The 22,103-nt window shown below is 35.1% G+C and overlaps 1 protein-coding gene and 1 pseudogene across 3 annotated transcripts in view; one reads left to right on the top strand and one right to left on the bottom strand.

The window, feature by feature from the left end:
• The first annotated feature begins 270 nt into the window (after positions 1 to 270).
• Positions 271 to 22,103, top strand: part of FILIP1 (filamin A interacting protein 1) — a 190,861-nt gene continuing 169,028 nt past the window's right edge. For 2 of the 3 annotated variants that reach the window (XM_016141687.2, XM_016141686.2), the window contains exon 1: positions 271 to 814. The gene's annotated coding sequence lies outside the window, so the exon portion shown is untranslated. The remainder of the gene's footprint in view (positions 815 to 22,103) is intronic. The other variant, XM_016141688.2, reaches the window with a different exon arrangement.
• LOC118605938 lies at positions 20,959 to 21,077 on the bottom strand (annotated as a pseudogene).

The following is a 22,103-nucleotide window of genomic DNA, read 5'->3' as shown; positions in this document are numbered from 1 at the left end:
ATAAAAAACTGTCTGGCAATGACCTCTCACTGTAAATTTTCCCAGCACTTGTTATACATTTTAAAAAGCCTTTTTATTTAAGAACATTTATCCGAGAAAGTCTAATTGAGAAAAATATTACATCAGTAAAATGCTCTGCTCAAGACAACTGCTGCTCTTTCTTTTCAGATTTTAAAACCTAACTCCCAAATCACAATCTGTATTTAAGCACTTCAAATAATAATTACCTCTGTGGAATGAACAGAAGTCCTTAAAAGGGACTGCCGATTTCCCTGCAATCTTTTACAGAGTGAGCAGAGCTATATCCACTGATAACCCAGCTGCCGAGGAACTGAGGAGAGCCGGCTCCAAACTTCTCAGCTGTTGACAGGCTTGACTTGCTGAGAACACTGGTTAAATATAGCACGCGCAAGCCAGCTCCTCAACAAAGTCATTGCTCTGACGGTGTTGTGAAGGGAGCAGAAGACGAGAAACCTAATCTCAGAACCCAACAACACCTAGCAACAGTTGAAAAAACTTTTAAACAAAAGTCTGGCTGGGTGGGAGATAGACAACAGCCTCCAGTTTCTGCTGATCGGGATTTCAGGGAGAAGAAGCTGCTTTCCCCTTCTCTCCAGTCAGTTTCCTGCATGACTTCAGCTATTGGCTAGTCCTAGGAAAGAAAGTGGGAAAAGCTTTTTCCTCTGTATTCTTTTGGGCTGGATAGTTTTCCAAGACTCCAATCTCTCTTGGGCTGTGGGACAAGCCACTGGGTTCTTCAAAGGATAAACTACCCCATAAAGGACATACCCTTGGTTAAACAAGCTGCTGTCAGGTAAGACCAAAATAAATAGCTACTTACTCTTTTAAGAAATTTCTGCTTCCACAAGAAGAGAGCTCTCTCCGATACTGTGTTGTCTGTTTCCTTTGATTCTTACTGTTCCACTCTGATAACACACTTAGGAATTATGATAATAATTGTGAATTATTTTGAAAGAATCGGAACCATCATGTCTTTCTCCGAATTATACTGATTCTGTTTTAAACACGAAGATTGTTATGATGTTTTAATAGCCATCAAAGTATTTCTGCCAAGTTATCATTCTTCGGCAGGTAACAAATATGACAAAGGACAATTTCACAGCTCCTTTCACAGTTAGGATGGCTAACCAATGGAAGGAATATTTCCCCAGAAGCAAAATAACTCATTTATTGAAACTAGCTGAGCAGCCTGTGTGGTAAGTGGGAGGAAAGTCCCACACAGTGTTTGTATTGCTGTACTTTTGACTTGCTGCTATATGCTTTCCCTTTGCCTGATTCTCTGATTACACTGGTACACCTCGTGCTGGTTCTGACCTCATTACTTTACAGTCACCCCAAATGCTTCTGACTAAGCACAAAATATGCCTGGTATTAGCTCATTACCTTTGCAGTTGTTGAATACAAACTATTCAGGAGAATGTCATTTTGTGTGTATGTGTGTATGTTTTTAAATTGAGCAATTGCTTGTATATAGATAAAACAGGTTCTGATTTTTAAAACTAAAATTAAAATTATTACAAAAAATCCTTTCTTAAATTGCATGTATTTGTGTGTGAGGGTGTTTACTATGGTATGAAGGAAATCCTGCTTTCATCTGTTGGTATATTGTCTCACCTTCCATGAATTGCAATGCACTTTTCTCAGAATTGCTTAGTTATTAATTTCACTTTCAATCTGACAAAAGTTATGGCTGTACATTGGCGATGTGGTTAGTGTTTACACCTGGTGTCTGTAGTTGTGCTGGATTTGTATACGAAGTTTGTTCCTTTAAATGAACGTGATAATTTGAATGAATGTCCTAATCTAAGGATGACATTAAAGAAGACACAGATGAACATTTTAAAAGGAATTATTTGAGTCTATTTTTCCAAATAAAGAATTTACCCAAAGTCAGTTTTGAACAAATTGTTGACAAAAAAATATATCAACCCTTTCAGTAAATGTTCCTATTTTAAGAAAAGCTAATTAAAGCTTATATATCATATGTTCAGGAAAATAAAATCATATGTATTGTCAGTATGTATTATATTTCATAAGTCTGATTATATAATTAGTTTAAAAAGTGAATGAAGCTAATTAAATATAATTAATGTATACAAGTAATATTGTAAACCGCGCTTGGATAACCATGGGTGTCAGAGAATGAAACTCCTGATGCTTTAGTGGAGATGAAATATCTTCTAGAGTTTTGAAAAGTCAGAGTTAAATGCTTTACATTTTTCTTGTTTTTATCTTAGGAAGGGTCACATTGTTGGCTTGCAAATGTACATGTAAGGCCAAAATTTACCATTAGTTTTAGGCATGTAATTTCTTTGGGAGTCAGTGGAACAGTGTGTAGATAACCCAGTGCAGCATTTGGCTCTGCGCGAAAGCCATGTTTTCTGATGAATCGAAATTTTGAATATCATTGTCTTTATGGCTGTAAGTTTACCACTGAGAATCAAAAATAGCTCAGGTTAAACCATGTGGTTTCCTCTAGTATACGAACAATAAGACTCTACATAAGCCATACAGATTCTGTTCTGTTCATTTAAGTTCACATTTCTGTGTTATTTTGGAATCCTCCTTTTCTCCTTTACCATCAGAGTTGTTAGATTCCATTACCATGTCTTCTACCACACTAAGGCCATTCCCTTCACCTTCAGTCTGGATTGTAACAATACTGCTCCCCACCTCCCCCTCATTGCCATCCAAACCATTTTGCCCATGACCATGGGTTAATTTTCCTAAAGCACTGCTATGTCTGTCTTCCTACTCTTCGGTTATCTTCTGGGACTTGTAGTTGCTGCCAAACACCTAGGCTGGGTATTTTGAAAACCTTCCATCATCTGGCACATACTTAACTTTTCCAGTCTCGGCTCTCACTATTCAACAGCAAGTGTCCATTCCTTTGCTTCAGATTTTTTCAGATTTTGGGCCATTCTCCAAACACATACACAGAGCACATTTCAGTGTTCCATCCCTGCCCGTTTTCCTCCCCACACCTGGAACACCTTTCATTCCCTTTCCTGTAGACACTGTGTTTACTTTTTAGAACCCAGATCAGTATCTTCTACTTTCACAATGATTTCCCAGATCATTCCTTTTAGAAATGATTCCCTCTTAGTTTAGACAGTTGGATGCTCTGTTAAAATTAGAGTACTTTGGAACAGAGTTTCCCATTTTAAATTCAGAATATTTTAATAAAAATGATAAAGGTACAAAGCATTGTCTTAAGCACTGCTTGGCTTTAGACCTTTTCAGGCCCATGCAAACTGTGGATGTCCTATTAAATTTTTGGCTCCAGATTTCTAATGATGAATATGTGAGAAAGGGTAGATAAGTACAAAATCAAGAAAAGCAGTTTTAAGTACAGTTAATAGCTTTATTTTTTAATTTTTTTAGGTGAGGCAACCCATGGTTGATCTCACAGATTGCAAGGACCTTACCAAGCTTACAATCTCTTATTATTTTATTTTATTTTTTATGCTGACAGCACCTTGTCTTGCTAGGTGGTCTCCCATCCAAATTCTAACCAGGCCTGACTCTGCTTAGCTTCCAGGATCAGATGGGATCAGGCTTGTTCAGGGTAGTATGGCTGTAGACCAGTTAATAGCTTTTTATCTCAAAACTTTCGTAAGGAAACTCTTCCTAGTTTTCCCATGTACAGAAAAATTACAAGTAATTGTAATTATACTCATGTACCCAATTGTGGAGATGATTTACCTTCTCGAGAATGAAATAGAAGGGAGATCTATAAAGATTATATGTATATCTTATGTATGCACTAAAACCCGTAAATGCTATAAGTGCATATATTTTTGTTATTTTTTGGTACCAGATTCTATATACAGTTACCTTTGGTACGATATATTCATTTAAATTAGGGCTCCTTCTATTTATTGATCATCATGGATTAGAATCTGGCTTTGAATATTAAAATATTTAAACATGATGTTATGATCCTTTTTTCCCCCTAGATATATATAAAAAAGAGACATTTCTTAGTTTCTTTTTTAATCACTTATGAAGCTTATAGCCTTACTGTGTAAGATCAAATATGAACCATGATTTTGAAGCATTTTTTTTGTTTATCAAAAGAAAAGCCTTATCTTTATATTTTAAGATGGCCAAGGAGGTTAAAATTATTCTTCTAAATGGGTGTTCAGCAAGAATTACTATGGGATTTTTCTAATAAAATTAGTGAAATATTTAATATGTTCATTTAGCAGTGGTTTCCCTGTGGTTATAATTTTTACTTATTCCTTAGAAGCAGAACTTTCTGGTAAAATATACATCTAAACTAATGCTATTTTTTTTTTCTGGAAGATGAACATTTCTTCATAAAACAAGTACCCTAAGAAATAGGATTATACAGTTTATTTATCATATTTTCACTCATTTGTCTCATCTTATTTCTCTAAACATGTAGGTTTTAGAAAAACAGCATCATGGGAAGTGAGAGCCCAAGTTTGAGATCTATTTTAGCAGAAAAATGTAAGAGAAAAAAGATTGATAACAACTTGTTAGGAAATGACATTAAAAGCATGCAACATGTTTGTTTATACATTTATTATATACAGCAATAGGATAAAAGATATACTGATAAAATATATTTTGTTTCCTTAAATCTGAGTTGTGGATTTAAGGACATGTTTATTGGTATGGAAGAGGAGGCTAGAAAGGCTAGTAGCACAGGCACACCAAATGGCCTGGGTTCATATTTCAACTCACTGTGATCCTAGGCAAATGACTCTCTGTGCCTCAGTTTCTTCATCTATAAAATGAGGATAATAATACTATCTTCTTCATGGAGTTATTTTGAAGATTAAATGAACACATAGTTGCCTCATAGACTTTTCAATAAATTTAAGTGATTTTTGCTTTGTTATCACACCTTAAATGTAGTTATATGTTTATTTTAATCTTTGTTGCACATAAATTCTTGGTTACAGATAGTCTGTGAACTCAAGTTTATAGATCATAGAAAAAGCAGAAGAATGTATTGCTTAAACAGAAGAAAGTATTGCTTAAACTGTTTGGGACATACTTTGCTGCTGGGTACTCTAAGCAGACATAGTTTGAATGCCAGCCAATAATTTGGTATGGAATTTATGTTTTAAACTCTCCCTTCTCACTCGGCAGTCTGCTGTCTTATAGAATCATTACTAAAAAGGCTAAGAAATCATCCATAGCATAGACTAATATATGGTTTCTATATTTGTACTTGTAGATAAAGTATGTTTATGTATAGTGCTTGGGTGTCTCTTTTATAACTGACTACACTGGGTAATGTATGGATGGCAAAAGAAACTTCTTCCTCCGTGGAGGGATATATTATTAAATTTATCATTCTTTATTTCTTCTCTTAGATGTTTTGTTTTGTTTTACTAACCTAGTAACAGATAAAAAGGAAAAGACCAAAAAAGGTCATCTCATGCTAGCTTCAACCTTACCAAGTAGAAATGAATTCTTGCTATTCATTGCCCTTAATCCTATTCATTTTTCTTAAATATGACAAGAAAGTATGTTCCAAGACAAACAAAAATAGTGATATATCATAAATATGTGTGTGTATATTATGGGGTGATTACTATTCTGTATATTTAATTTAACAAAAATATATGAAACATTGTAAGCGGGGAAGTTTCTTAGTAGCTTTAGTGCCAACAAATCTTATGCAGGGTAGTTACGGCTTACATGTCTTGATTTTGTTTTATTTTTCTCAATTGAAAGAACGAGTTTCTAAAAGATACGGCAAACTGAGTTTTATAATTGTCGTTCTCTAATGAAAATCTTGTAGAAAGGAGAGAAGAAAGGAAGGAAGGAAGGAAAGAAGGAAAGAAGGAAGGAAGGAAGGAAGGAAGGAAGGAAGGAAGGAAGGAAGGAAGGAAGGAAGGAAGGAAGGAAGGAAAGAAAAGAAAATAAGGAAAGAATTTTTCTTGGCTTTACAAAATACATTATAAAGGTTCTAGAGCAAATAATATAGGAACTTTAGGAAAATATATGGATTATGTTCTTTTTCTTCCTTAAATGATCAGTCCTATTCTTTAGTTAATCAGAGAAGGGAAAAGGCAGCTCCTTGTGGCAGAGCTGAGGCAGTTTAATTTCAAAGGCCATGCAGTGAGTTGTAGAAGAACTTAGAATGAGGAAAGTCAAACATGAGTGGAGCAGCTCTCTTTGGCTGTTAACCAGCTGATTGCAGAACTTGAGAAAGTCCCAGCAGAGAGATGAAGAAACACAATGTTAACCAGGACCCCAGTCCCTGAAAGCTTTATTTAAGCCACAGCAGCACTGAAAAGTCAAAAGAAGGTTGGCGTTGCTTTTTCTTTTGGGGAAATAATATCAATGTACATAATATTGAGTGATTGATGTGTTTCTGAGATCTGTGAACGACTAAAAAGAATTTTTAAAATGAATGCAGAATTTATTTCAAGTGATCTGACTTTGGTTGAGTCCTGAAAGTTTAGGGATTTCTGTTTTTGCTTTCTCTCTTGGTTAAATGCTGTCACCTACCTCCTTTACCAAAACAGATGAAAATGATAATTGTTGCTTCACTAGCCAAGGACCTTATATGTCTACGCTTGAAAACAGTCTTTTTTGCTCTTGCAAATAATTATAACTGTAGTCTTCTGAAATTACTTTAAAAAAATGAATTATTTGCTGCTTATCTTTGTAAGGAAAGGTGTAAGGAAGCCATGCAATGGACATATCAGCGTTAGCCAAATGCATTCTTTAAAAAATGATTAGCTTAAGATTTAAAGCCAAACTACAATTCGATTGAAAACAGTGGACTGTTGACATCATCAAGATAGTCAAGTTGCCAACTAGCCTTGTTTATCTAAAAGAGCTTTGCAAAAACAAAGTCACACACAAGTCAGGCTATAAAGTAATATGGATAAATAGATTTTATTTTTCCTTGTATCTCTTTAATATACTTATGTCTTAAGTAACTCATTTTAGGGCCTGCTTCTTTGACTGAGGTACCACAGCACAACAGGAAAGAAAGAAGCATTGCTGAGTTCATAATGCTATTTCAGTGTGGCAGCCTAAGTACATGAGGAAATGACACTCTGGGCCTGTATTTGGAGCCTTGCAGTTACTGTGACGACAACACACACTAATGGAAAACAAAGATGGTCTGCTTGTCAGGGAGAGCCAGGAAGAGTTTTGCCAGCTCAGAGTTTTCCTCATCATTCTATAAGTCTTGAAATGTGACACTGGAGGTATTCAAGTCTCTTTGTGTTTCATTAACTGTTTAGTAAGTGACGCATGCATGAAGAGCAGCCTGGGATTTGGATGAGGGAGGGGCCTTACACATGAGCTTACTTTCACATGCTGTCTTGATATCATCTTTTGGTTTGGCCACCACCAAACCAACTGCTTTGGTCACAGCCTGTTGTTTCTTTGTTCCTTAAGGAAGCCAGCTGCTTTGGTAGAATTTACTCCTCAGGGATCCCTCAACTGTGGGTAACATATCTCCACCTTCTATATTCTGCTTATTCCATAGATCATTGCCCAGCATACCATATGCTCTGACTAATGCCTGGGACATCTCAGGTCCAATTCTTATGTAATGATATAATAAATAATAATATAATACTACTAATAATAACTACATATAAGATATTATCTATATAATACATATATTATATAGCTATATATACTTATTTTATACAAATAAATTATGATAAATATACTAGAGGTTGTTCTGTAGAGGTTATGCCAAGCACTTTACATGAATGATTTTATTTACTTCTCATAACAACCATCTTAGGCACTATTTTTACCTCTGTTTTATGTATTAGTAAAATGAGTCTTATAGATGGTAAGTATTTACCCCATGGTAGATTTGAAATTCAGACTCAGGCAACTTGACCTTATTTAGCCCATATTTTCAACCACTTTCTTGTAGCTAGTTGTTCAAGGAAGATGACTGTGAGATGTTTTAGTGAAAAGAGTAGAATGTAACACTTTAGGGGGTCAGTTTCCCCTTTAGTCTGAAAAGATTCACTAAGAGTAAAGAACAAAGAGATTCAAGGCTAATTAAGGCTCTTCTGGAACCAGAAGCTTCAGTGGTCAGTGGAGTTTAGCAACTCAGAAAGAGCTCATGCCTGGGGCACTGGATTGCATGAGGCTATTCTTCCAGTTACTGATAGGGCAATGTGGTTCCTGGTTTCTGCATTAATTCCCTGGGAGATAATGTTATGGGACAGTTGAATTTTTGTGTTATTACGGCTAGTCTTGCAGCCAGACCCTTTGATACCTTAGAGTTTTGGTTTGTTGTTGCTTCTGTTGACAGCTCAGAACCTCACCTTCCATCGTAACATTTGAAATGTTCTGCAGATCTCTGCCTTATTCATAAGCATTCAGTTTTTTCAGTAGGTTCAAGAGGGAATCCTACTAAATTCTTATTTCAGCTGTTGGTAGCAGTATTTCTTGAAGTAGCCTTTGGTAGTATGTGTATATTGGTTGGAGGAAGCAGTGAGGAAGGAGACAGAAGGTCTCATTCCATATAAGAGCTCTTATTGACTCTCAGTAACTTTGTTCAGGTAGTGAGTTGTCAGTCTGGCAGCATGTTGTTCCTTCAAAAAAAGAAAAAAAAAAAAAAACCCAGAAAGCTTGCTTGCTACAGTTTAAGGAAAATTACCTGATACTTTTCGGCCAGTGGTTTATTGCTGTGGAGCAATGACATGAGATATTTTATTGGATATTTTATTTATTTTATCTTTATTAAACAAGAGATACCTTTAATGATGCTAAATGTCTAACTATTTGAATATAATTGGAATTTTTGAGTTTCTATTTATATTTAACATTTGCAGTGGTCTGAAGTAAAAGGAGAGTAGTTCTAATAAAATTTTGATGGAGCAGACAATGCTTTGCTGTTTCCATAAATTCTCTACCTTTCCAGTGTGTCAAATATCTCAGGTGGTGAAATTGAATGTTGCAGGAAGATGAATGTTTCATGTGAAGTGAACACATAACAGAATGAATCCCCACCCTCTCAGAAACTCTATTCTATGAATTGTTAACAGTATATTGTCACAACTATACTAGCATACCCTAACCCCCACAACGCACTTTACACACTCATTATTGGTCAATGCACAGGACTTATACTACTATTTACCTGACAGGCTAAATGTTTTCCTGAAACAAATATACTCTTCGCTTTGTGGTATGGACCTATTTAATCCAAAATAAAGGTATTGATGTGTTATATTTCATCAAGGCCCTCTGTTTTATTCACATGATCTTTCCTGATATTTTTCACAACAAACTCAGAATTTCCTTTTTGTCCTCTCCCATCTTCACATAAAAAGGTATAGAGGAGAGAAAGAATTAGTATTCTATTTTTTGGAGACAAAGGGCTTGATTGGTTGGCTCTGGCAGTATAGGTTGTTCTCATTTACTTATTCTAAATTGCTTTTGGCAACAAAACTGAATGAATCTAGCTAACGCTTCTTAAATGGAAGATAATAATGGTTTGTCATATTCATCCAGGGGATATCTAAGATATTCTGTAAGAGCTCCTCATTCTCTTAGCACCTCTGCACCTGGTCTGATTTCAAGGAGGAACAGAGGCTCTGAGTCTCACACTCTCAACAATCATACAGCTTCACTCTTGGAGCCACCCATGCCCAGCAGGAAACCAAGAGAGTAGAAACCTCTAGACTCTGAGCTCACTTAGGGCTCTAAAATCATCTAGTCTTGTGGTTCTCAACACTTTCTATGCATCGGAATCACCTCATATGCTTTAAAAATGCAGATGCCCAAGCTGTGCCCCAGAAGTTCTGATTCAAGTTGGCCTGAGTAGGTGCCCAAGTACTTGTCTATTTTAGAAGCTTTTATGTGATTTTAATGTGCATCCAGGGTAGGAATCAATTATCTAGTATAATCTCATCATTTTAAAGAAAATAATACTAAGAAGAGGGAAGAGAAGTCACTTGGCTAAAGGTACAAAGTCCTCATATCTTAGGCTATTGCCCTTTCTATCATATGATCATAATAAACAACAAAGTTGCTAAGATTTAATGAGTGCTTTCTAAGTATTAGGTACTAAAAACCCCATTAGGCAGATATTCGTATACTATACATCTTACGGATAAGTAGACTGAGAGAATCGTCTATGGCCCCCCAATAAGCAGGTGGCAGATCTGGGATTTGAGTTCAGGCAATTGGACTATCAACTGGTGCTCATAATCTCTTAATCACTCTGCTATTCAGGAGCCAGTTCTGAGAATATAAGGTGTTGAATGGCACCTACTTCCCTGCTTCAGCATCAAGAATCTCGTGGCAGCTGGCTTTGGTGCTCTGGGTTCCCACTAACTAGGTTATCTGCTTGACTAGAAATTGGGTCCTTGCCCTCTTCTCTATTTTCTGAATAAGAGGACCAATTGGAGGCAATCCATTCTCTTAGAGACTGTCTCAAGATGCTTCATTTTCTTAGGGACTTTGTTTCTTATGTCTTGTTTATCTTTCCCCTTGTTGACCAATTTAATATTTTCTGCCTTCCTTAGGAGCACATATTCTTCTTACTTTTTCGTGAAAATTTTAACTGCAAACTCTACTCTCCTATTTAGGCCCTTGACTTTTCCCCTAGTTCCGTGAGTTTGGCTGTGTTCACTATTTTCTCTGGGATCCCCCTGTCTGGACTTTCATACCACCCCCTAACTTCTCATGATCATAATAACAGCAGGAAGGGATTAATCATTTTGCTTCTCCTTAAGTCGCAGGTGTGTTGGAAGCAAGCTGATCAGTCCCATGGAATTGACTGGCCAGCAGGTCAATGTACTCTGAAGACCTTTTAAGGTCTACATTTTTAGATAGCATGTATGGAATTAATTTTCTAGTTGATTCTGTAAGTTTGAAATTTTATAGTGCAGGCTTTTCCACACTTAGGCAAAAATCTATACACAGTGTCTGGTTTAATGAAATTTAGCAAGATAAAAATCACCGACGGCAAATACTGTAGCAATAGAAACTAAACAAAAACTGAGAGATTATTATAATTATTTTATAATAAATATTTATATGTAAATTTAAAATTAAACATGATAGAGTCTGGTATAATTTGGGACTATTTTAAAAATTGCATTGCTCAAAACAAGCGTCAATAAATGTTTGTTAAATTGACTGCATTAAATGTCTTGGAATTGAGAAGGTAAACACTGTTGACCAGTTTCCACTGATTTGACTGAACACAATTTTATGAAAATAAATATGAGAATAATAACCAGCGACCATGGGTGATTATTCCTCTACTTCTCACTATTCTTTAAACCTTTAGTGGTCGCATATTGCTTTTATAGCAGTACAAATTAAAAACCAACAAACATTTTAAATGTTTGCTAGAGTATTAGAGAATAATTAATGTATAAGTGAATGGAAGCTGGACTCTGTAGCTATGATTGGCATGATATAGTATTTCCAATAGATAATTAGAACTCTCACTTTAAATAGAGTGGTATAAAACGTAACTATAGACACAAGTCTAATTGCAAAATATTTGCCCCTCATCTTTTCACTCATGAGCTGTAAAACTCATGAAAAAAATACATTCAGGCTCTTATTGTGGTTTATTGGCTGGAAATGTTCTCATCCTCGGAAATCTATTTTGGAGTTAGGATTGCTCCACTCCCCTACAAGTGGTAAAGCAACAGCTGCCGTTTAATTAATGTGTCTGCTGACAGCTCCAGCTGATGAATACCATTGAAGTTCCCTATCAGCATCAATACTACCCACATTACCCAAATGGGAAATATTGATTATAGTTGCTTGATTTTGCCTTATTTCACTTTCTTTCAGGCCTCACTTCCTCCAAATTCCAATGATGCTGTTATTTACATCACCATTCACATCTTCCAGGGAATAGAGTCCCAGTGGAACACATGTGTTCCTGGTGATGTAGTATGATGGAATCTCACCAAAATGAACATGTGAAATGCTGAGCTCAAACAGAGGAGAGTACAAGGGGGAAAACCAGATGAAAGTGACTTGTGGTTTCTCGGAAAGTAAAGAATTTTGTCCTTTTGAGAGAAAGATTAGAGAAAAAACAGAGCTCTAGTTTTTCCACATAGTGTGAATGTATGGTTAAAATCCTACAATTTGATTTATATCTGGATTATTATTTCGATTTCTGTTCCCAGACATTTTTATAGGACCCGGACTTCAATTACTCTTGTGTGAGAACTTAAAAGGATTTGGGCTGAGTGAAAGCAACTGATTATAGAGTGAAATCCGCTCAGTCTGCTCATCTTGAAGGACATGTGCTGGGCTCAATCAGGCAAGACCCATTCAAGTAGACGGAAGAAGGGCTGGACTGGTACTGATTTGACATTAGATGACAAATAATTTGACATTAGATGACAAAGAGTGGTTCAGGTTAGTGGCTGGCATCTGAGAATTTAACATAAGGTTCTGGGGTGTCTTGCCAGGCAGATGGAACATAGCTGTGTTTTGACATAGACAAGGAATCTGTCTTTGGGCAGGCCTGTCAACAGGATGAAGGAAGAGAGCAGGGAGGTGGGATTCAGAGACAGAGTAGTCCTAAAGGAGGGGCGGTCCTAGAGACTATCAGTGAGATGCCAAATTGTAACGCAATGTCAAAACAACTAAGCTGATGCAAAATTTGAGAGAATTGGTCTAGAGCTCTACGTGTCCCTCTTGCTTCACATTTAGAATTTGGCATTCTCCTATTCATTAAATATTTATTGAGATTCATATTGTCAGTCACTAGGCATTGGGATATAACGGTGAATATTCTCTTTATTAATAAAGCTTACAGGTAAAAACAATGGCAATTTCAATGCTACATGACTAGTGAGTAAATGATATTGTGGGAGCATTCATTTGGTTTTAGGTTGTCAATGACTGGTTCACAGATTATAGATGGGATGAAGTGACTCTTGCTGTGGGAAAAGAGGACTGTAGAAGCTGCAACTGAAATAGAGCCTGACAAACTAAGTCTAAAAGAATACAGCAGAAATGAATGTGATTGAAAGGCTTTAATATCTGATTTGTTGCAACAAGTCCATATAGCTTTAAAAATGGGGGGTGGGGCTTATAAGTTGCATTCTTTCCACTTACATGATAATTTTAATGTTTTTAAAAGTAATGCAATGAAGAAGATGCTCCATAGACATATGTTTTCGTCATACTTAAATCTGTAGTGACCATAATGAGCCAGCCAAATATACATCTTGTGGGTAGAAAATTCCTGACCCTCATCACTACCCGTACTCTGAATAGTCTTTCAAAACAATGACCACTCTTACTATGTCTAAGAGGGGCTAACAAATACTTCCTGTGAAATTTTTTGCTTTAGAACTTTTGTAAGTTTGTGCACTTAAACACACACACACACACACACACACACACACACACACATTCAACACTTCACGTGCCTAATTGCTACTAGAGTAAAGAACCTGTGTGAATAGCCAGATTTTTGAAATACAACTTGGGATCATTTCTCTTTTGAAAACCACACTCATTGAAATACTTTGATAATGGTGTCTGAATCAGTTCACATTAGATGAGGAGATCAAGGAAGAATAGTAGAAAGTCCAGAAAAAAATAGACACCTACATATTAGAATTTAGTATTAGGAAGAAGAGACATTTCAAATCAAAAAAGAAAATGTGGATTTTTCAATCATCGGGGTCAAAATAACTGGAAAAAAAATCTCTACATCATAACTTACATCGAAATATTAGATATATCAAAAATACAAGAGCAAAAAAATTAAAATGAAATACTTGAAGAAAAAGTATATATAAGTGGGTGGGAAAAATATTCTTAAATAGTGAAACAAAAGATTAAAATATTTGATACTATAAAATATTGACTTCGTAAAAGCTGAAACTTTTTTAAATGAGTAAAGCAAAAAAGACAACAATAGAAAAATGGACAAATGATATGAATAATTTGTAATAAGCAAGTGAAAAGCTAACTTCACTGATAATTAAAAATTCAAGTTAAAAGAAGATACTATTATTTCAATCATCATATTGACAAAGACGGAAAATTCCAATACCCAGTATGGGGAGGGTGTAAGGAAATGAACACTACAGACTACTGGTGGGAAAATCAGCTAGGACAAGCTCCCTGAAGAGCAATTCAACAATATGCAGTAAAAAAATCTTTATAATTGGAGGAAAAATAAGGCCACTTCCATTTTGAAAAACAGAAGAGGCGAACACACGTGATGCTTTTGAGAATGCATTGTTTTCTCTTCCTCCTATTGTTTTCAAATATTGTCTATTGACTTCTAAAAGGTTGGCAGACCTAGTGGCTCTTATTAAAAAGAAAAGTCCATGTACTTCTTCCTCAGTAGCTTGATAAGATTTCCTAGAGGGAGGGAACCTTGCTTGATTAGAATTGTTGAAACAAGTCTGCATAGTCCATTCTCCACAATCATTGAAATGCCAAGTATGTCTTACCGGCAATGTATTTCCTGAGTGACCTTATTATAAAAACCTAATATGATAACCAAAATGGATATATTTATGACTGGATCATGAGGGTGAAGGACCACAGGGCAGATAGATGAAATTGGTCACTGGAGCAAGGAATTCCTTGCATTTGATCACTACTTCATAAAACTGCTCAGGGTCATTAGCAGTTAAACTAATCCAGGAAAGGAGACTAAAGTTTATATTTTGAATAACATGTTAAGGTCGTAAAGTATTGTGAAAAAAATTGTTTTATGATAACACTTTTAGATATGAATAGATGCTTGACTCCAACCCCTTTTAATGAGAGATAAGAAAACTGAAACAGAGGAAGTTTGACTTTCTCAAGGTCATATAGCTTATTAATTCAGATATATGACTTTACAGACAAGCCACAACTTTGTGCTGCTTATCTCCCTAAAACCCAGAACAATACCTGTCTTGGTTTCCCAAGATACCTGTTATATAAAAGTTCATGATTTTTGTCTTATCATGACTCTGGCACCTTTAGATTTTGGGCTTTCAGAGCACAAGCAGCTCATCAATTCTGTCTGTTATTCTAGGGGATGGAGGAAGGCTGCTCATAGAGTAGTGTGTGGTGTGCATGTGTCTTATGAGAGATCTTAAGAGGGTAGTCCATGGTGGGTATGAAGTCTAGATGCTTCTCACTTGTCTGAAAGCAGGAACATTTTGTGAATGGTAGGGAGCAGTGAGATGAGTAAAATCTCACCCCAAACTTTCTGTGCTAACATTCTTGTGCTTTCTTCTGGGGAAGTTCTTTTTTGGAAGAAGCCACTCTTGAAAGGTTACCCAGAGTGAAGGTAAGCACTAAGCATTTTAAACCAAGCTGGCCATCTAGATCATCTTTTGCCATTTGGCTCTGCAAAGAATGTGCTTTATCACTTTGGTTTTTCTTCCAAGTGCTCCTTTTAGTATATGGAGTACAAACAAATGAGTTTCCTTTATTCTCTCATACCCACAGATAAAGAGGGGTGAGCTCAAACATTATATAGAATTCTGTTAATTAGAATATAAGTGTGAATAATAGCAATGACTGTGCTTTGTTTCCAAATTCTATTTGGCGATTGCTAGACCAACTAATTTAACTCACAATGTATTATTTAACGAGGTCATCACACTGTCCATTTGTAGCTCTGTTCTTTAAACAGCCAAGCCGATGATATGCTCATGTCCCTGCTTCATATTATCCCTTGTAGTCTTTCTTACATACTTCACTATGATCATGGAAATTCTGTTTCTCCTTCCCTTTCTATCTGGGCTCAGGCCTTGATATGTGAAGTATGTCCCCTCCCTCACATCAAGCTTTCTAATTAACTTCACATGCTTTTATGTGCTTATTCCCCATTTTCTCTAATTTCTTCTTTTCATAACCCTCTTTCTGTTATTTCCTCTGTTTCAGCCAGTCCTAGAGCATTCTTCAACATTAATATGCATGAAAGCTACACAATCAAGATATTTTTATTGCTGTTATATAGAAAGTTGTTATTCACAAGGAATAATTTGTTAGCAATAATTTACCTTCAGCATGAAGATTTACTATCAATTTCCAATCAAAACTGTTAACCCCAGTCATTCTCTGAGAAATAGCCACCTTGGAAGAAGGACCTACTTTTCTCCCAGATTGTTGTACAACAGAGCAGAATTTGAAGTACAAATTACACTCAATGTGGGGGTCAAACCAGATGCTTAGGAACAGGAAGATGGTCTGACTTGACTCTCTTCTCTGTTTTTCATATTTGTTTTTCTGTTCTGGAATTTGGTGCCTTAAGAGGGAATAGTGACTACTACATTAAGGGACTGGAAGAATTTGTCATCAGTACAATGATTATAAAGGGTGTTTAATATACTAAGAAAAGGTCAGAATCTTGGCTACATAAAATCTTGAACTAAATTCCAGAAATTTTTTGTAAGTGCTTTATTCAAAAGGAGAGTTATAAAAGGTGGATTTAAAATATGTATGTGGAATGGATTGGACACCATTTTCTAAAATATTCTTGAAAAGAGTCTATATAATGATGGTATGTAATTGCTTCCTTTTACCTAACTTAGTTTCCTCACTAATAGTGGCTGATTTATTTGCTTAGTTTGGTTCACACCAAACTGAAGGTTACATATAACCTCCCATGCTGTGTGTGACCTAATTACAGAAGCAATTGTCTACGTATTTTTCTACCTACAGCCCAATTAAATGGAATGACAAATTAGAAATAGTGACACCAATATGACTTAATCTATAAACTATCATGCAACTATAACAATCATTAGTGCATTAATATTAATTTTAATATAATCATTATGGTTACTGGTTATAGAAAGAAAATAAATGACAGAACAACAATAATAATAATAATAATAGTTACTTTTATTGAGTGTATCCAACATACCGTAAACTATGCTAAATGTTTTATAAATGCATGGTATATGTTCCCATCTTATAGATATAATCAGGCTGTTCTTGAATTTTTCCTTAAGACATGATCTGACTTCTTTTCATCTAAAATTTGGGTTTATTTGAAACTCAGCTCTCTAGGTTTTAGAAAACGGGATGGAAGCTCATGAAATAATTTTTACTTTATGGATTTTCTAGTACTTGATAGTTTTGATTTGTATACAGAATTCACTATAAAATAGAAAAAATTACCTACAAGGATATATCAGAGTCAAAAAAAGTAAGCCATATTTAAAGCCATTTTTAATTTGTTAAACCTTGGAAATTATTTTTATTATTTTAAATATAGTAATATTATATATTACAAGTGCTATATGCAATACGATATATAATAATATAATAATATGTTATAGAATTAACATGTGCTGGGCTGTCTTTTGTAGAGAATGGTGGGTTGATGGATGATGTTCTTCCACCATAAATACAATAAGGACAGTAAGCTGATTTCAAGAGAGGAATTGAATTAGCTTTGAGCCATCCATTGTTTTATACCATATTTCCCTTATGATTAGTTCAGGTTATAAAATAAAATTTTTCTTGTGGAAAGCTAACTGCTCTCAGTGACATCAATTCTTCACTTGCTTCTTTAGAACTATTTGCTTTGACCAGCCCAGACCACATGTGACATCAATTCTTCACTTGCTTCTTTAGAACTATTTGCTTTGACCAGCCCAGACCACATGTGATTTACAATTCATATAACACTGATATATACTTAAGATACATTTCATGGGAGATTTTTAAATTAAACTTATTTTAAAATAGAGATCAGACAAAATTAAACTTTTGTCTGATACTATCTTCTTTAAATAACTAATGAATATAATAGGAAAGAGGAAGCCCTGTGCCTCCTCTGGGGAACTTAATGAACATCTCCTCTATTGCCCCCATGTCAATTGCAGACCTCTTGAAATAGATCTGGAAATAAAAAGAACTAGCATCTCAGTGGGGCCCACACTTTGCAGGAGAGAGATCCTACTTTCATTCTCTCTGTTTGCATACACTGACTATCTTTGAAGGCATAAGATTGTTGGGTCTGACATATGACTAATTACAATATGATAACCACTTGAGGAAGTGGGAGGTGGCATTAAATATAGTATGGTTGTTTAACTGAATATGTTTAATAACAGCTATATGAGTGCAGCATTTTTGTTGTAGCAAAAAGCTAGAAACGAGCATACATTACACAAAATATCTACTTTAAGATTCTGTTGGAAAAATTAAAAGACTATGTTCAAATATTAACAATGGTTATCTCTTTTTGGAAAGATAAATGTGTGACTTTAAATTTCTACAATAAGTATGCATCATATTAAATAGAAAAAAAGTTGAAGTTATTTTAAAATGACTTAATGGATGAGTTAACATGACTAAATAAAAAAGAAATATTACATTTAAACTCAAAATTTAATAAGATACTTTCTGGAGTTCAGAATGCCAAAATTCTATGTATATATGTGTATATTTATAGCCTACCTTCTTTCATAAAAGATTTAAAAGGTTGTCATATAGATTTAATAGGAATTGTGTATATACGGTCCCAAATAAAATATAATGTCTCTATATTTTTAAATAAAACATTACTTGGCTAGTATATGCCTGGACATTCTGCTTTCACTAAAATGCATTTGTTTAGTTTATTTAAAAATTTGAAACAATCATAAACCTACAAAAAGTAAAAAGTACAGTACAGAGGCTTCCCTTGGCTCCAACCATTGGAGAGCAAATTTCAAACCTGATGTGCCTTCATCCCCCGTTTCTTATTGTGCATTCCCTACAAACAAGGATATTCTTTGACATGACTATGATAAGTATCAAGATTAGGAAATTAACATTGAGACATGACTACCATCTAATTCTCAGAACCCATTCAAGTGTCCCAGTTCTCCTGGCAATGTCCTTTATGGCCAAAGGATTTATTTCAGAATCACACATTGCATTTAGTTGTGTATCTTTAGTTTATTTAAGTCTGGAACATTTTCCTAGTCCTTCCTTGACACTTCTAAAGATTATAGGTCATTTATTTTGCAGAATGTGACCTTATTTGGGATCTGTCTGATGTTTTCTCAAGATTAGATTTAGGTTATACACTTTTGGAAAAACATTTGTTTTTAATGTCCCAAAATGTCTTTCTTTCTTTCTTTCTTTCTTTTTTTTTTTTTTGGATATCAGAATTATAACTTGATTGACACAAGAAGGCTGTTATCTAAACTTGAATTTCTATATGACTTCATCCTTTATAACTTTAATATCATTTTTGACCTAATTCAGCCAGTTTTGCTGCATGAATTGTGGTAGGAAGTCGCACCATTGATTACCCTTGTGGTCTAGCTCAGGGTTTCTCAACCTCAACACAATTGATGTTTTGTGCTGGATGATTCTTTGTCATGCAGGCCTGTCCTGTGAATTATAGAATATTTATCCTTATGTGCCCTTAGCCTCTACCCACTAGATACCAGTAGCACCTCCCACTCCAAGCTGCTGATAACCAAAATGTCTCTAGACAATGCCAAATATCCCCTGAGAGTGAAATTGCTTCTGGTTGAGAACTCCTGGTGTAGCTCAATTCTTTTGCTGGTATTCAAATCCTCATGAAAGAGAAATGAAATAAGTTAGGGAATTTCTTTTCTTCCAGTTTACTCTCATCTCCTTTTAAATATAACCAGAATATTCTAATTTTAACAACTACATCCTTAGAATGGTATTTTATTTAAATACTGAATATGTCTATTTCCAACTTAAGTTTCCAGTGGGCCCTTGGCAGGACTTGAGAACTACTTGACTTAAAGTGCCATTTTACTTGCAAGCCCCAGTCTTGGTGAGCACCTAACTTGAATAAAAAGCAAATAAAAAGCTTCTTCGGTGTTTCTCTCTCTTTAAATGTTGTTCGTCTTTCGAAGGCTATTAAAACAAAAACAAAAACAAAAACAAAAACAAAACCAGATACCTTATGTTTTGCTTCATAGTAAATGGGACTTTCTGATTCCATTGTTCCTTTTGTTCCTTAAAGGCACTTATTATTTGGTCTATACATTTCGACAAATAATTATTTTCCATTTAACGCTTGATTTTATACCTTTTTGTTTGTTTGCTCATTTTCACCTTTTTGTTTTGCGTTCCTATCTAATTGAAATCTCTGGAAGGCAGAGATGGAGCTCATTTGTGTTCCCTACAACTTTGACATATGCCTAAACTGTATAGAGTGGATACTCAGTAAATATTGGATTCAATTCGACTGATTACGCTGAAAGTGGTTAAGAACTGAGTATTTTAGAACATGACAGATTCCCACCTACCTTACCTCTAGAAAGTGCAGAAAGAAATTCACTAATATGTAACAACTTTTCTAGTATTTTATATTTGTCAGTCATTTACTTGATATTCTCATGAAGCAAATGGAAGTTATACCCATTCTATCAATGGAAAGGTGGGCTTATTGTAGATACGCTAGTGTCATATGGCTAATGCTCTGACTTGAACAGTACTACCTGGAGGAGTTCTTTTCTCCTCTATAGTATTTTCATTTTGTGAATAAAAATGTGGCCAAGTTCTTTTCGACAAATTCAGAATGATGGGCTCCAGATATATGTTAACACTTATAATTTGCTGTAGCGATCAGCTGTATTTTTCTCTCGGTAAGTTTGGTTAATTATAATATATTATGGCTTTTTCAAAAGCAGTTTTTACCTTTTACTAAGTCCGGGATACTCATGTTTTATTTTTTGTTGACTGTCGAAATGATATGACATTTCTACAAATTTTAACAAATAAGAAGTTCATGTAAGATTTAGTTGTTATCATGGACAAATATCCAAGGCAGTCACTGATATTTTGCCAAGAAAAAAATAATTTTGTTTTGGGCTTAGTGAGAAAAAAACACTGTCTTAAAATTAACTACAAACCAAGCAATTCTTTCTTTCTTTTCTTTTCTTTTTTTTTTTTAGGCGAGGCAACCCTTGGTTGACCTTACGGATTGCAAGGACCTTGTCAACTTACAATCCTTTATTTATTTTATTTTATTTTTTATGCCTGCAACACCTGGTCTTCCTAGGTGGTGTCCCATCCAAGTACTAACCAGGCCCGACCCTGCTTAGCTTCTGAGATCAGATGGGATCGGCCTTGTTCAGGGTGGCATGGCTGTAGACCCAAGCAATTCTTTCAGTACCAAATTGGTAAGCTTCCTTGCAGTGGCTGTAGTATTTCAAGAATATTGTTTTGAGATTAAAACCTAGATGAAAATATGTTTATTCTAAATATTCAGTAAATAAATCAGATAAAATTCTTCATTAATAAGTAATGAAATTGGTATGAAAATGTTCTAAGGACATACTGTTGTTCTTAAAAAGATAGGAATAGCAATTAGTGAGTATTTGGATGAACTTAGAAGAACAGGATGATATGTTTCTACTTGCTACGTGGTGTTGTGTGATCTAAATGCCAGTATTGTTATAAATATAGTGATCCCATAAATATATCTAAAGCAAGCGTGGGGCTTTGGCCTGTTGGCCAGTGCTATATACCTGGAAAACTGACCTTCCATTCACTTCGTCTCGCAGTTAACTCAGAAACATTCGGGGTTGTCACCAATCATATCTGTACACTGGAAGGTACCAATCTAAGACTCCAAAAGATAGAGATTGAAAAAAATAGCATACTGCCAAATTCAGTCTTTCGGCTGTATTTTTACTTTTCTATTTTCTATAACTATTCCAATATTTTTTTCCTTTCTAACTAAAGTTTATACTCTTAAGTAAAGGGAGTAAAAGCAAGAGGGTTTAAATCACCTTTAGAAATAGCAAATGGAAGTGTATTAAAATGACATCAGTATAATCAGGTAACTTTATAGGGGCCAAAACCCAGGAAATTTGGTGCAGTCCCTGGAAGAGCTTCTAGTCGTCCTGCTATTCACAGTAGTCTTCAAACTCTTCAACTCCTTCAAGCTCTTCGACTGTTTTCTTAACTTACACACTGGAAGTTAAAGGAACATAAATCCTTTGCTTGTCCTTATTGAGATCTTTCAGAAATTAAATCGCCTTCATATTTGAAGGCCCTCGTGGCGATTAAAATTTCTCTTAGAAACTGTTGTATTAAGGTAGGGAAAGTAGATAAGATTCGATTTCTGTCTATATCCTGTGCAGCTTTTGTTTATTGTAAATGGAAATGGCTTTCAA

The sequence above is a fragment of the Rousettus aegyptiacus genome, unplaced genomic scaffold, assembly GCF_014176215.1.
Source record: "Rousettus aegyptiacus isolate mRouAeg1 unplaced genomic scaffold, mRouAeg1.p scaffold_m13_p_1, whole genome shotgun sequence".
In the NCBI taxonomy this organism is placed as follows: domain Eukaryota; kingdom Metazoa; phylum Chordata; class Mammalia; order Chiroptera; family Pteropodidae; genus Rousettus; species Rousettus aegyptiacus.
This window is presented reverse-complemented; position numbering and strand designations above follow the sequence as displayed.